The sequence below is a fragment of the Ochotona curzoniae genome, unplaced genomic scaffold (assembly GCF_017591425.1).
Source record: "Ochotona curzoniae isolate NIBS_2020 unplaced genomic scaffold, NIBS_Ocur_1.0 contig_908, whole genome shotgun sequence".
Taxonomy (NCBI): domain Eukaryota; kingdom Metazoa; phylum Chordata; class Mammalia; order Lagomorpha; family Ochotonidae; genus Ochotona; species Ochotona curzoniae.
This window is the reverse complement of record NW_024466607.1, coordinates 37,326,636-37,340,657: the sequence shown is the minus strand read 5'-3', so window position 1 is coordinate 37,340,657 and position 14,022 is coordinate 37,326,636. Positions and strand designations below refer to the sequence as shown.

General features: G+C 47.8%; 1 pseudogene; it reads right to left on the bottom strand.

Annotated features, from left to right (window-relative positions):
- Positions 1-6,896: 6,896 nt before the first annotated feature.
- Positions 6,897-8,060, bottom strand: LOC121166048 (annotated as a pseudogene).
- Between the last annotated feature and the right edge of the window lie 5,962 nt (positions 8,061-14,022).

Sequence of the window (14,022 nt, the reverse complement as noted above, 5' to 3'; positions counted from 1 at the left end):
GGTGCTGTGTGGTCAACTGCGCCATCTGCTGGCTGACTGATGACGCCGGGGGACGGAGCTCCATCAAGGACCGCTGACTACTGCTCACAGACAGGGCCCTCAGCAGCCGCAGCGGGGCCGCATCAGCTTCTGTGTTGCTGAGCCCAAACGTAACCTCCGTCCCTGTTACCAGGGCTACTTAGTCATGGGCGCATGGGGCAAGGACGGGGGTCCCTGGGGGAACAGGCTGATCCACAGAAGGGGTCCTCCTGTCTACTCAACTGTTAAAACCCTCCTCTTCTGAGGCCACCTGCTGGTGAAAATCGACAGGGATGAACACATCTCCAAATATTTTTTAAAAGATTTATTTATTTTTATGGAAGAGTCAAATCTAGAGAGAAGGAAAAGAGAGAGAGAAAAAAATCCTCCATCTGTTGGCTCATTCCCCAAGTGGCTGCAACGGTCAGTGCTGAGTCAATCCAAAGTCAGGAACCAGGAGCTTCCTCCAGGTCTCCCACACAGGCGCAAGGTCCCAAGGCTTTGGGCCATCTTCCACTACCTTCCCAGGCCACAAGCAGGGAGCTGGAAGGGAAGTGGAGCAGCCAGGATGCAAACTGGTACCCATATGGGTTCCTGGTGCATGCAAGGCAAGGACTTTAGCCACTAACTAGGCTATTGCGCCAGGCCCTATCTCAACATTTCTTACCTATCAGAGAATTTCATCTACATATTCCTTTCCAAATTCCTTCGCCAATTGTCTTTCTTTTTTTAAAAAAAATTATTTATTTATTGGAAAGTCAGATATACAGAGAGGAGGAGAGAGAGGACGATCTTCCGTCCGATGATTCACTCCCCAAGTGAGCTCAACGGCCAATGCTATGCCGATCCGAAGCCAGGAGCCAGGATACCTTCTTTCAGGTATCCTACACGGGTGCAGGGTCCCAAAGCTTTGGGCCGTCCTCAACTGCTTTCCCAGGCCACAAGCAGGGAGCTGGATGGGAAGCAGAGTTGCAGGGATTAGAACCGGTGCCCATACGGGATCCTGGCACATTGAAGGCGAGGACTTTAACTGCTAGGCCATGGCGCTGGGCCCTCTTCACCAATTTTCCAAAAGTGTGCTTCCCGCCTCCCTGACCATCAGGCAGTCACTCACATATGGGTGTAGTTACAAGCTCTTGGCAGTTCTATGCTAGTCGGGGTTGTTCCCGCTAGGAGGGGTGCTCCTTATTATTGTCCCTGAAGCAGCTCGAATGCCACTTCTGGGTGGCACCTGCATGCCAGACAAAGCCATCTGTATGCCAAGGCCGAGTTTTATCTTTCTCAGTTAGCTGGATGTAGAGGTAAGAAGCAGAGCTGAAACAGAAACAATCCCCCTCAAAGTGAGCACGTGTTAGGGTCACTCGGGTGGCGGGCTGGAATGACACACCCAAAGGAGTCACCTCTAAGACCAAAAGGCCCCAGAGTCATTGTCCCTTTTTGGGGGTTGTTGGAGGAGCCATGGGCAATAATCCTTCATTTTGTTTAAAATGATTGTTTTTATAAAGCAACTGTGAATTTTCCATTCTAAATGTTGTTTACTTAAGGAGGGGAGAGACAGGAGAGAAATCCTCCATGCTGGGTCACTACGGTCCCCAGTGAGTACCACACTCCAGGGCCAGGTCACCCAGGTCCCCAGTGAGTACCACACTCCAGGGCCAGGTCACCGAGGTCCTCAGTGAGTACCACACTCCAGGGCCAGGAGCTCAGTCCAGGTCTCTAGCATGGAAGGCAGAGACTCAGTCCCTTGAGCTATCAGAGCACTGTTCTAGCCGGAAGCTAGAATTTGAAGCAGAGCTGAGTACTGAGCTTAGGCATTCTGGGTGGCAGCTGTCTGCTAGGCCAAATGCCTGCACCTACAAGGGATTTATAGATATGTCCCATACTCCTAACAATCTAGCCATTTCAGTAATGTAAGTGGTCCCTTCATTTTAGTTGAACTTATATCCTGTCCTTTTTTTTTTTAAGATTTATTTTTGTTACAAAGTCAGATATACAGAGAGGAAGATCTCCCATCCGATGATTCACTCCCCAAGTAACCGCAACAGCTGGTGCTGTACCAGTCCAAAGCCAGGAACCAGGAACTTCCTCCAGGTCTCCCATGCGGGTGCAGGGTCCCAGGGCATTAGGTCGTCCCCGACTGCTTTCCCAGGCCACAAGCAGGGAGCTGGATGGGAAGTGGAGCTGCCGGGATTAGAACCAGCGCCCACATGGGATCTTGGCGCGTTCAAGGTGAGGACTTTAGCCGCTAGGCCTACGCGCCGGGCCCTCCTGTCCTCTTTTACATAAACGTCTTACATGGATCACTGCTTCCTATCCCTGGATCCAATCACCCCAATCTTCAACGTGACAGGCCAGTGTGATATCTTACGGAACGAGACTTAAGAGTCCTCTATAATGATGGACTTAAATACTTTGGTTAAATGTTGTTTAAACATTGATTTTGTTTGAAAGACAGATTTTCCAGACAGAGAAGGGACACAGAGAGATCTTCCAACCATTGGTTCACTTCCCAAATGACAACAAAATTCAGACTTGAGCCAATCCGAAGCCATGAGCCTGGAACTTCTTCCAGGTCTCCCACATGGGAGCAGGGGCCAAAGACCTGGGCCGTCTTCTGCCACTTTCCAAGGCCACAAGCAAGGAGCTGGATAGGAAGTAGAGCAACTGGGACATAAGCTGGCACCCATATGGGATGCCAGTGTTTGCAGGCAAAGGATTAACTTGCTACAACACTGCGTTGGTCCCTTGAAATTATTCTTAAAGCAGGGCCCGGTGTGGTGGCCTAGTGGCTAAAGTCTTAGACCTGAACATGCTGGATCCTATACGTGTGCCGGTTCTAATCCTGGCAGCTCCACTTCCCATCCAGCTCCCTGCTTGTGCCCTGGGAGATTTTGGACCCTGCACCCATGTGGGAGACCTGGAAGAAGCTCCTGGCTCCTGGCTTTGATTCGGCTCAGCTCCAGCTACTGCGGTCTTGTGTGGGGGGGTGAATCATCAGACAGAAGATCTTCCCCTCTGCCTGTCTGACTTCGCAATTAAAAAAAAAAATCTTAAAAAAATTACTTTTATAGCAAAATAGAAATGATCAAAATTGACTTGATAAAAGGCAGAACATATGAAGAGATTAATTTTAAGACAATTTGAGGCTGATGTTGTGGTCCAGTGGGATAAGCCTCCTGTGTCAGCAGCATACCACAGGTCAGCTTGACTGTTGACTTTTCCACTTTTGATCCAGCTTCCGGCTAACGCAGCTGGGGGAGCAGTGAATGAAGGCACAACTGCATGGGGATCTGTCACTCACACGAGACACCAAGACCGAGCTCCTGGCTTGTGGCTTCTGCCTGGATCAGCCCTGGCTCCTGTGGGCATGTGCGGAGTGAGTCAGCAGACGGAAGCTCTGTCCCTCCCTCTCAGTCTGTTGCTCTGCCTTCCGAGTGCTTGGACCATCCCTTGAGACTGAATCAAAGGTGAAGTGGCTGGGACTTGAACCAGCACTGTGATACGGCATGCCAAGGTAGCAACTGGCAGCCTAACACAACGGTCTTAAGTAGTTAAAATGAAATAACCCTGCCTGCAAAGACACTCGGACTATATATTTTACGTTTGTCATCTATAACATTTTCATAGAATAATAGTTTCTATATTAATTGTCCCAGAGCAAAAAAAAAAAAAGTGAGAGCATCTAAATTCAGTATAGTTTAACAGACTTCAAAAAATATAAAAGAAGCAAGGTAGCACCAATGGACAGCACACACCAAACCCCCACCAACATTCCTTACGGAAAAGTAAAACCTTAAATGGAAAATGGATATAACCCTGGTATGTATTTAACAAATATTGGTTCAGCATTAGGAAATTTATTAATATACTGATGGCGAAAAGGCAACACAATAAAATACTATTTTTAATGAGTAGTTCTCAAAACCTGGAAGTAGAAATTTAAGCTTTCAAGAAACTCTACCCTGGGCTTGGCGCAGTGGCCTAGCAGCTTAAGTCCTTGCCTTGAACACGCCGGGATCCCATATGGGTGCCGGTTCTAATCCCGGCAGCTCCACTTCCCATCCAGCTCCCTGCTTGTGGCCTGGGAAAGCAGTCGAGGACGGCCCAAAGCTTTGGGACGATGCACCTGCGTGGGAGACCCGGAAGAGGCTCCTGGCTCCTGGTTTCTAAGTGACCGGCCATTGCGGTCACTTGGGGTGTGAATCATTGGACAGAAGAACGTCCTCTCTGTCTCTCCTCCTCTCTGTATATCCACCTTTCCAATACAAATAAAATAAGTCTTAAAAAAAAAAAAAAGAAATTCTACCTTGGTCAAGGTAGTTTATTTAACACCAAGAACAAGAAAAAATGTTCGTGCATGTTACCTGCAACATACTACGGATAGCACTGGTTTCAGTCTCTGCCGTTCTTTGTTCTTAAAATACAGAGAACTTGAAGCTTACCAACATGCTTCCCTGTGTCTTATTGGCTTTCTGTTTCTTTTTCAAAGATTAGTTTATTTGAAAGGTAGAATTCTAGAAAGAGAAGAAAATCTTTCATCGATTGGTTCACTCCCAAATGGTTAGAATAGGCAGGGCTGGGCTAGACCAAAGGCAGTAGCCAGAGCTTCTTCTAGATCTGCTATATGGATGCAGGAATCCAAGCACCTGGACCACCGACTGCTGCTTTCCAGGCACACATGCAGGGACGTAGACTGGAAGTGGAGCAGCTGGGACATCAAGCTGTGACCATTTGGGATGCCAGTGTTGCGGGTGGCAGCTTTCCGTACTATGCTACAATGCCAGCCCTAGCTCTCCTTTTTTAGTTGGGGTCTGCGTACGAGAGGACACAGGCAGGGAGAGGAGAAGCGTAACCTTTCTCCCTGTGGAACCATCTTAGAAAGCTGTGGTCATGCGGGCAGTGGGGAAGTCCGGCTTTCTGCCCAGTGGCCTTTGAAAGCAACACCGGGCTCTGACTACAGTACAGCAGCCAGGTCCTGGGTGAGCAGCTGGCCAGAGCTTTGTTACTGCTGGCTCCTGACTTCCCGCATGTTTTACTAGCAGCAGCGTGAGAAGGCTGGGGACGGCTGGTCTTGGGTAGAACTTTTTTTCCACTTGCTTCTGTCAGCATGAAGAGCTTAGGCGGAATTGCCTGTAGTTGCTTGTCTCTGGGTAGTATCCCATGATCTTCTACTTTCCATGAACCTTTCCAATATATTGGTAACCATATTTCTATTATTAAATTGTTTGAAATAACTAGAAGGGACACTCTTGTTAAATTAGTTGCTGATACAAAGTATATGCACCATTATTTGTTTTGTTTAGTTGCAGACAGGAAAGTTTTATCTGAGAACAGGGAATGGGAAAGAAGGTGGTAAGGGAAAAGCAGCTGCTGGGAGGGATCCAGGAGGTGGGGTGTCCCTTCAAAGGAGAGAGGGAGAGACACCAGATAACATCATTTTATTGCAAAAGTTTTATAGGGGCTAACATTACAGAATAGAGAGTTAATCCATCTGCAATATCAGTATCCCTTTTGCACGCAGGTCTGAATCCTGGCGACTCCATTTCTGATCCAGCTCCTGCTCATGTGCCTGGGAAAGCAGCAGAAGATGGCCCAAGTACTCGGGTCCCTGAAGGAGACCTAGACACAGCTCCTGGCCTTGGCCTGCCCAGCCCTGGCCAGTGTAGCCATCTGGGGGTTAAATGAGTGCACAGAAGACAATCTCGCTCTGTTTTTTCTTTCTCTGAAACCCTGCTTTCAATTAATTCACTTTTAAAATTTTCGGGCCAGGCGCCGTGGCCTAGCGGCTAAAGTCCTCGCCTTGGGCGCGCCGGGATACCATATGGGCGCAGGTTCTAGTCCCGGCTGTTCCACTTTCCATCCAGCTCCCTGCTTGTGGCCTGGGAAAGCAGTCGAGGATGGCCCAAGGCTTTGGGGCCCTGTACCCGCGTGGGAGACCCGGAAGAAGTTCCTGGATCCTGGCTTTGGATCGGCATAGCATCGACCGTTGTGCTCACTTGGGGAGTGAATCATCGGACGGAAGATCGTCCTCTCTCTCTCTCCTCCTCTCTGTATATCTGACTTTCCAGTAAAATAAATAAATCTTAAAAAAAAAAATTTCAGTAGCAGACCATTATTTTGAAACCAATTTTAAGTACCCAAGGATTAAAGCTCCAAAACCAAAACCAAACATCAGTGCCACAAGTTGCAGCTCATCCGCTGTTTAGTCCAGGAGTCAAAGAGAGAATTCTGCTTAGTGGCAAACAAAGGGAGTCCCTCAGCCAGAGACAAATTGAGGACCTTGTTGGTGTGTCATCGTTGGAGTGATCAGCTCTTAAGAGGAATCCAGCTGTGACTTTCTCATTTAACGAGCCTCTGGTTTTCACTAACAAAGCATCCCTTTTCCTAGAGGAAAAGACTAGTAATAAATAGTTACCTACAGTGTATTAATATTTCTTCAAATGCCTAGTTTCACTATTATTACCAAAGGTTTTATGAAATAGAAAACTAAGCTACTCACTAGAAGAGCACGTGCCACTGGTGAATTAATTATTATTTACTGAGTGATGACTGTCTTTGAAGTTCATTTCTATATGTTATTCTGCTCCAAAAACTTAGGACTTGAGTAAACTCCATTGGCTGCTAGCTTGGTAACGAATTCAAACAGGGCTAGCAAGAAAGCTAGTTCATAAGACTTACAACAGAAGCACTGGGGCCCAAGCCAAGTAATCTAGGTATTTACACAAACTAACCCCACAGGCTAGCTGTGGAAAAATGTAAAAAAATTTACAGAAAAATCAAGAGCTCAGCATCCAAACACACTACGTGTTACTCCTCTAGGATCTACTCCTAGCTGGCACTTGAGACTTTTTCAGCCCGTTTCACTTTTCCTTGATCCTCTACTTTCTTGATGGTTGCTTGCACAGCCTCTTGGTCACCCAGGAACTGGTCGGGGCCCAACAGCATGCAGGTTTGCACCCAGTGCTAGTAGAATGGGGACTCCAGTAGGCGGAGTGACATTGATAATGTCTTCACCTGGGACACCTTCAAGATGCTTCAGGAGTGCCCTGCTGCTGTTTCCATGAGCAGATATCAGCAGTGTTGCCATTTAAAACTTCAGGAGCAATCCTGTCATTCCAGTAGGGAAGCAGTCTCTCCAGAACATCCTTCAGGCTTTCAGATCGCGGCAGCTGATCCAAGGGAACGTCACACACTTTATACCCTCGGTCATTATAGATCTCATGGCAGCAGGGATGCGACTGCTCCGTGGCGGGTGCGGTCACATTGTAGCTTCTTTTCCAGATCTTCACTTGCTCCTCACCAGGATTCAAAGGCCTTTTCTCCCTGTTGAGCCCAATTAAGGCCCCATAGTGATGCTCACTGAGATGCCAACAAGAGCTTTCCACTGGTACCCATTCCTGCCCTGGCTCTTCCAAGATCAGCCAAGCTGCGTGAATAGACTGATTAAGAACAGATGTGGGGCCCGGCGCGGTGGCGCAAGTGGTTAAGGTCCTCACCTTGCACGCCCGGGATCCCATATGGGTGCCGGTTCTAATTCCGGCAGACCCACTTCCCATCCAGCTCCCTGCCTGTGGCCTGGGAAAGCGGCAGAGGACGGCCCAAGGCTTTGGGACCCTGCACCCGCGTGGGAGACCCAGAAGAGGCTCCTGGCTTCGGATTGGCATAGCATCGGCCGTTGTGCTCACTTGGGGAATGAATCATCGGACGGAAGATCTTCCTCTTTGTCTCTCCTCTCTGTATATCCACCTTTCCAATAAAAAAATAATAAAAATAAATCTAAAAAAAAAAAAAGAACAGATGTGAATACTGGATCAAACTCAAAGTTTAGAGCTTTGGGTTGTTTCCCACAGTTTTGAGCTTCCTCCATTCCTTCATTGTTCAGTTTCTGATCTACCCAGCTACAAAAATGGTTCTCCTTATTCCAAGCACCCTTTCCATGTCTTAACATAGTCAGTTTGTACTTGGACATACTGATGGTTGAGCTTGCCTGGTGTTTTCGAATGGGTGAACGGTCAAGGACAGCAAAACTTCTGCACAGAGCCCACCAGGAACAGCCTCTATGCAGCCGGCTTCTAGACTTCCCCCTGCAGCCCGCATCGAGGCTCTTTTCTAGGCCCAGAGCCCCAATTAATTCACTTATAAAATATACTTGAGGGCCCGGCATGGTGGCGCAAGTGGTTAAGGTCCTCACCTTGCACGCCCGGGATCCCATATGGGCGTCGGTTCTAATCCCGGCAGCCCCGCTTCCCTTCCAGCTCCCTGCCTGTGGCCCGGGAAAGCAGTCAAAGATGGCCCAAGGCTTTGGGACCCTGCACCCGCGTGGGAGACCCAGAAGAGGCTCCTGGCTTCGGATCGGCATAGCATCGGCCGTTGCGCTCACTTGGGGAGTGAATCATCAGAAGGACAATCTTCCTCTCTGTCTCTCCTCTCTGTATATCTGCCTTTCCAATAAAAACATAATAAAAATAAATCTTTAAAAATATATATATATACTTGAGAGGGCCCGGCGCCATGGCCCAGAGGCTTAAGTCCTTGCCTTGAAAGCACTGGCCATTGTGCTCACTTGGGGAGTGAATTATCGGACGGAAGATCTTCTTCTCTGTCTCTCCTTCTCTCTGTATATCTGACTTTCCAATAAATAAATAAATCTTAATATACACACACACACACACATATATATATATATACACTTGAGAGGCAGAGCAGTTGGGGCAGGAGACTCCCAGCCAATTGTACACCTGCCAAAATGACTGCCACAGCTGCGGCTGAGAACTGAGACTTGAGAGCCTGAGAGCTTCCCAGTTGAGGGGCAGAAACCCTACTTCCAGAGGTACCTGAGGGTCAGTGCAATAGCGTAGTGGTTAAAGTCCTAGCCTTGAACACACTGGGATCCAATATGAACACTGGTTCCAAATGATTCTTTTTTTTTCCAAGATTTTATTTTTATTGGGAAGGTGGATATACAGAGAGGAGGAGAGAGAGAGGAAGATCTTCCGTCCAATGGTTGACTCCCCAAGTGACCACAAAGGCTGGAGCTGAGCGAATCCAAAGCCAGGAGCCAGGAGCTTCGTCCGGGTCTTCCACACGAGTGCAGGGTCCCAAGGCTTTGGGCCGTCCTTGACTGCAATCCCAGGCCACAAGCAGGGAGCTGGAGGGGAAGCAGGGATGCCGGGATTAGAACCTGCGACCATATGGATCCAGGACATGCAAGGTGAGGACCTTAACCACTACACTATTGCGCTGGGCCCTGGACACTGGTTCTAATCCTAGCAGCTCCACTTCCCATCCAGCTCCTTGCCTGTGGGAAAGCAGTCGAGGAGGACCAAAGCCTTGGGACCCTGTAGACATGTGGGAAACTTAGAGGAAGTTCCTGGCTCCCAGCTTTGGATCAGCACAGCACTGGCTGCTGTGGTCACTTGGGGAGTGAATCATCAAATGGAAGATCTTCCTCTCTGTCTCTCCTCCTCTCTCTGTATATCTGACTTTGCAATAAAAAGAAATAAATCTCAAAAAAAAAAAAAAACCCACAAAATCAGAAACTAAAAGCCCTACCCAAGTTAACCCTTTAGCTGAAGCTAAATAAATGAAGCTAAACAAAATTTTAAAAATATACAATATTATTAGCATTCTGCTACAGGTCATTATCCTTGATGAATACATGCAAAAATTCTCCATAAAATATTAGGAAACTGAATACAAAGCGCATTAGAGAGCCTGGCATGGTAGCTTAACAACTAAAGTCCTCGTCTTACACACTCCTGAATCCCACATCGTTCATGGCCAGTTCTAATCCCAGTGGCCCTTCTTCCCATCCAGCTCCCTGTTTATGGCCTGGGAAAGCAGTCAAGAATGGCCCAAAGCTTTGGAACCCTGCACAAATGTGGGAGACCTGAACAGGCCCTGGGCTCCTGGCTTCGGATCAGCTCAGCTCGGATTATTGCAGCCATTTGGGGAGTGAATGAATCAACGGAGAGAGGGTCTTCCCCTCTCTCTCTCTCTCTCTCTCTCTCTCCTCCACTCTGCATACCTGACTTTTCAATAAAAATAAATAAATCTTCGAAAAACAAGGCACATTAGAAAAAATTATTCTCCATGATCAAGTCGGATCCATTTCAGGATGAAAGCATGATTCAGTATATGGAAACCAATTAATGTGATACACTATGTCAGCAGAAGGATCAAAATCATATGATCAACTCAGTAGATACGAAAATGACTTGATAAAATCCATATAAAAACTCTGAACAAATTACGTATAGAATGAACGTAACAATATAATAAAGGCCACATGTATCTAACCATTAACTAAAATTAACACTAAATGGGAAAAGCGAAAGACTTAGGCATGGTAGCCCAGGGGCTTAAATTCTTGTCTTACATGTGCTGGGATCTCATATAGGCACAAGGCTCCGGCTGCTCCACTTCCCAGCCAGTTCCCTGCTTACGGCCTGGGAAAGTAGTCGAGGACAGCTCAAAGCCTTGGGACTTGGCACCCACGTGGGAGACCAAGAACCTTCTAGTTCCTGGCGCCTAGCTTTGGATCAGCTCAATTCTAGCCATTCATCGTGGCCACTTGGGGAGTGAAGCGACAGGCAGAAGATATTTCTCTCTGTCTCTCCTCCTCTCTGTATATCTGCTTTTCCAATAAAAATAAATAAATCTTAAAAAAAAAAAGCTAGGGGCCCGGCGCGGTGGCACAAGTGGTTAAAGGTCCTCGCCTTGCACGCCCGGGATCCCATATGGGCGCCGGTTCTAATCCCGGCAGCCCTGCTTCCCTTCCAGCTCCCTGCCTGTGGCCTGGGAAAGCAGTCGAGGACGGCCCAAAGCTTTGGGAACCTGCACCCGCGTGGGAGACCCGGAAGAGGCTCCTGGCTTCGGATCGGCATAGTATCGGCCCGTTGCGCTCACTTGGGGAGTGAATCATCGGACGGAAGATCTTCCTCTCTGTCTCTCCTCTCTGTATATCCGCCTTTCCAATGAAAAAATAATAAAAATAAAAATCTAAAAAAAAAAAAAAAAAAAAAAAGCTAGACTTTAAGATCTAGAAGACAAAGATGTCCTTTCCAGCCCTTTCATTCAACACAGTATCAGAAGTCTTTTGACAGAAAATTAGGCGCGAACAAAAGGCATCCAGTTAGGAAACGAGGAATTCAAATTGTGAATGTGTGTAGAGGACATGATTTTTTTTTTAAAAGATTTATTTTTATTTTTTTTTATTGGAAAGGCGGATATACAGAGAGGAGAGACAGAGAGGAAGATCTTCCGTCCGATGATTCACTCCCCAAGTGAGCGCAACGGGCCGATACTATGCCGATCCAAAGCCAGGAGCCTCTTCTGGGTCTCCCACGCGGGTGCAGGTTCCCAAAGCTTTGGGCCGTCCTCCACTGCTTTCTCAGGCCACAGGCAGGGAGCTGGAAGGGAAGCGGGGCTGCTGGGATTAGAACCGGCGCCCATATGGGATCCCAGGCGTGCAAGGTGAGGACCTTTAACCACTTGCGCCACCGCGCCGGGCCCGAGGACATGATTTTATAGAACAAAATTCCAAAGACTTCACCCAAAAGAGTATCAGGCAGCTGACACTGTAGGCAAAGAAGTAGTACTACCCCCTTGGGACACTGGCAGTGCGTGTCGGGGCGCTGGCTCTAGTCCCTGGCTGCTCAGCTCCTGATGCAGCTCCTTGCTGAGGTAGCTGAAAAGCAGGGGATGGCCTGCACGCCTGCGCCCTTGCCGCCTAGGGGAGAGCAAGGTGGGCGTCCGGGCTCCTGGTTTTACCTCTAAATAGCCCTGGCCATTCTGGCCATTTCAAGAGTGAACCAACGGAGGGAGCATCCATCCCTCTATCTCTTGGTCACTCTGTTTATCAAACAGAGAAATCAATATTTTAAAAAAACATTTGAATACATGAATTCAGGAAAATTGTAAGATATAAAGTCAACATGTAACTATTGTTCCATACCAGTAGTGAATTATCTAAGAAAATCAATCAAGAAAGCAATCCTTGCTAAAATAGCTATAAAAATAAGTAAAGGGGCCCAGCGTGCTAGCGTAGTGGTTGAAGTCCTCGCCTTGCATGTGCCAGGATCCCATATGGGCGCCGGTTCTAATCCCGGTAGCCCCGGTTCCCATCTAGCTCCCTGCCTGTGGCCTGGGAAAGCAGTTGAGGACGGCCCGAAGCCTTGGGACTCTGCACCCGCGTGGGAGACCTGGAGGAAGTTCCTGGCTCCTGGCTTTGGACTGGCTCAGCTCCAGCAGTTTCAGCCACTTGGGGAGTGAATCATCAAACAGAAGATTTTCCTCTCTCTGTCTCCTCCTCTTTCTATATCTGACTTTGCAATAAAAATACATAAATCTTAAAAAAAATAACTAAAATATGTAGGAACAAATTTAACCCAACAGGTAAGAGCTGTACAATGATAACTAATACACTCACTGAAGAAACAAGAGTACACTAAAAAATGGAAAGGCATCCCACACATTAATGGACTGGAGAATAGCTGTTACAATATCCATCTTACTAGAGCACAGGTTCTCAGTTTAACACACCGTTCTGCTGCGTCACATTGATAGCGTCGCTGGGTGTAAATAACTGCACATTAGAATTCGACTTTTGCTCAACTTCATTGTGAACTTGAAAATATTGTGAAAACTAGCCTTTTTCTTTTTTAAAAAAAAAGATTTATTTTTATTATTTTTTTTATTGGAAAGGCGGATATACAGAGAAGAGAGACTGAGAGGAAGATCTTCCGTCCGATGATTCACTCCCCAAGTGAGTGCAACGGCCGATGCTATGCCGATCTCAAGCCAGGAGCCTCTTCTGGGTCTCCCACGCGGGTGCAGGGTCCCAAAGCTTTGGGCCGTCCTCGACTGCTTTCCCGGGCCACAGGCAGGGAGCTGGAAGGGAAGCGGGGCTGCCGGGATTAGAACCAGCGCCCATATGGGATCCTGGGCGTGCAAGGCGAGGACCTTAACCACTGTGCCACCGCACCGGGCCCAACTAGCCATTTTCAACACCAGTTATAATCGATTAAATACTGCATGGCATCTCAGATGATGCCTTGGCAAATGACTCGTCCTTTTGTTATTTTTAGAACTTATTTAAATAAAATTGGACCTTTTGGGACTCACTTTCTTCATAAATGAGTGTCTATGATCTTAAATCCTAGGTTAAAGAAAACGGTTATCTCCAACTTGCAGATATGGTGTCTCTTAACCCAGCAATAAAGCCTCAATTTTAGCTTAAAAAGAGGCAATACAATTTCAGAAAAGGCAAGTCATTTCCCACCCCTCCTGATGCAAGTCATCAGGGGACAACTGGTACTTAACCTCTTAAAAACTTGGCAGGCTCCGGCGCGGTGGCGCAAGTGGTTAAAGGTCCTCGCCTTGCACGCCCGGGATCCCATATGGGCGCCGGTTCTATCCTGGCAGCCCCACTTCCCTTCCAGCTCCCTGCATGTGGCCTGGGAAAAGCAGTCGAGGACAGCCCAACGCTTTGGGAACCTGCACCTGCATGGGAGACCCGGAAGAGGCTCCTGGCTTCGGATCGGCATAGCATCGGCCCGTTGCGCTCACTTGGGGAGTGAATCATCGGACGGAAGATCTTCCTCACTGTCTCTCCTCTCTGTATATCCGCCTTTCCAATAAAAAAATAATAAAAATAAATTAAAAAAAAAAAAAAACCTTGGCAGGCTGCTAATCCTATCACGACAGGCATTGTTGTCATTGCGGGCCAGGACCCAACCTACACATGCCTATAGGGGATGAATATCTTCCCTTATCTTCACTCATCCTTTCACTTACGGAATGTGTTCCCCTCCTAAATAAGAACATTCTTTGGGCCTGGCTCGACGGCTCCATTGGCCAATCCTCCCTCTGCAAGCGCCAGCATCCCACATGAGCATTGGGTCACTTCCGGCTGCTCCACGTTCCTGCTTCTGACCTAGTAAAGCCGTGGAAGCTGACCCAAAGCCTTGGGACCCAACACACAAAGCAAGACCTGGAAGAAAA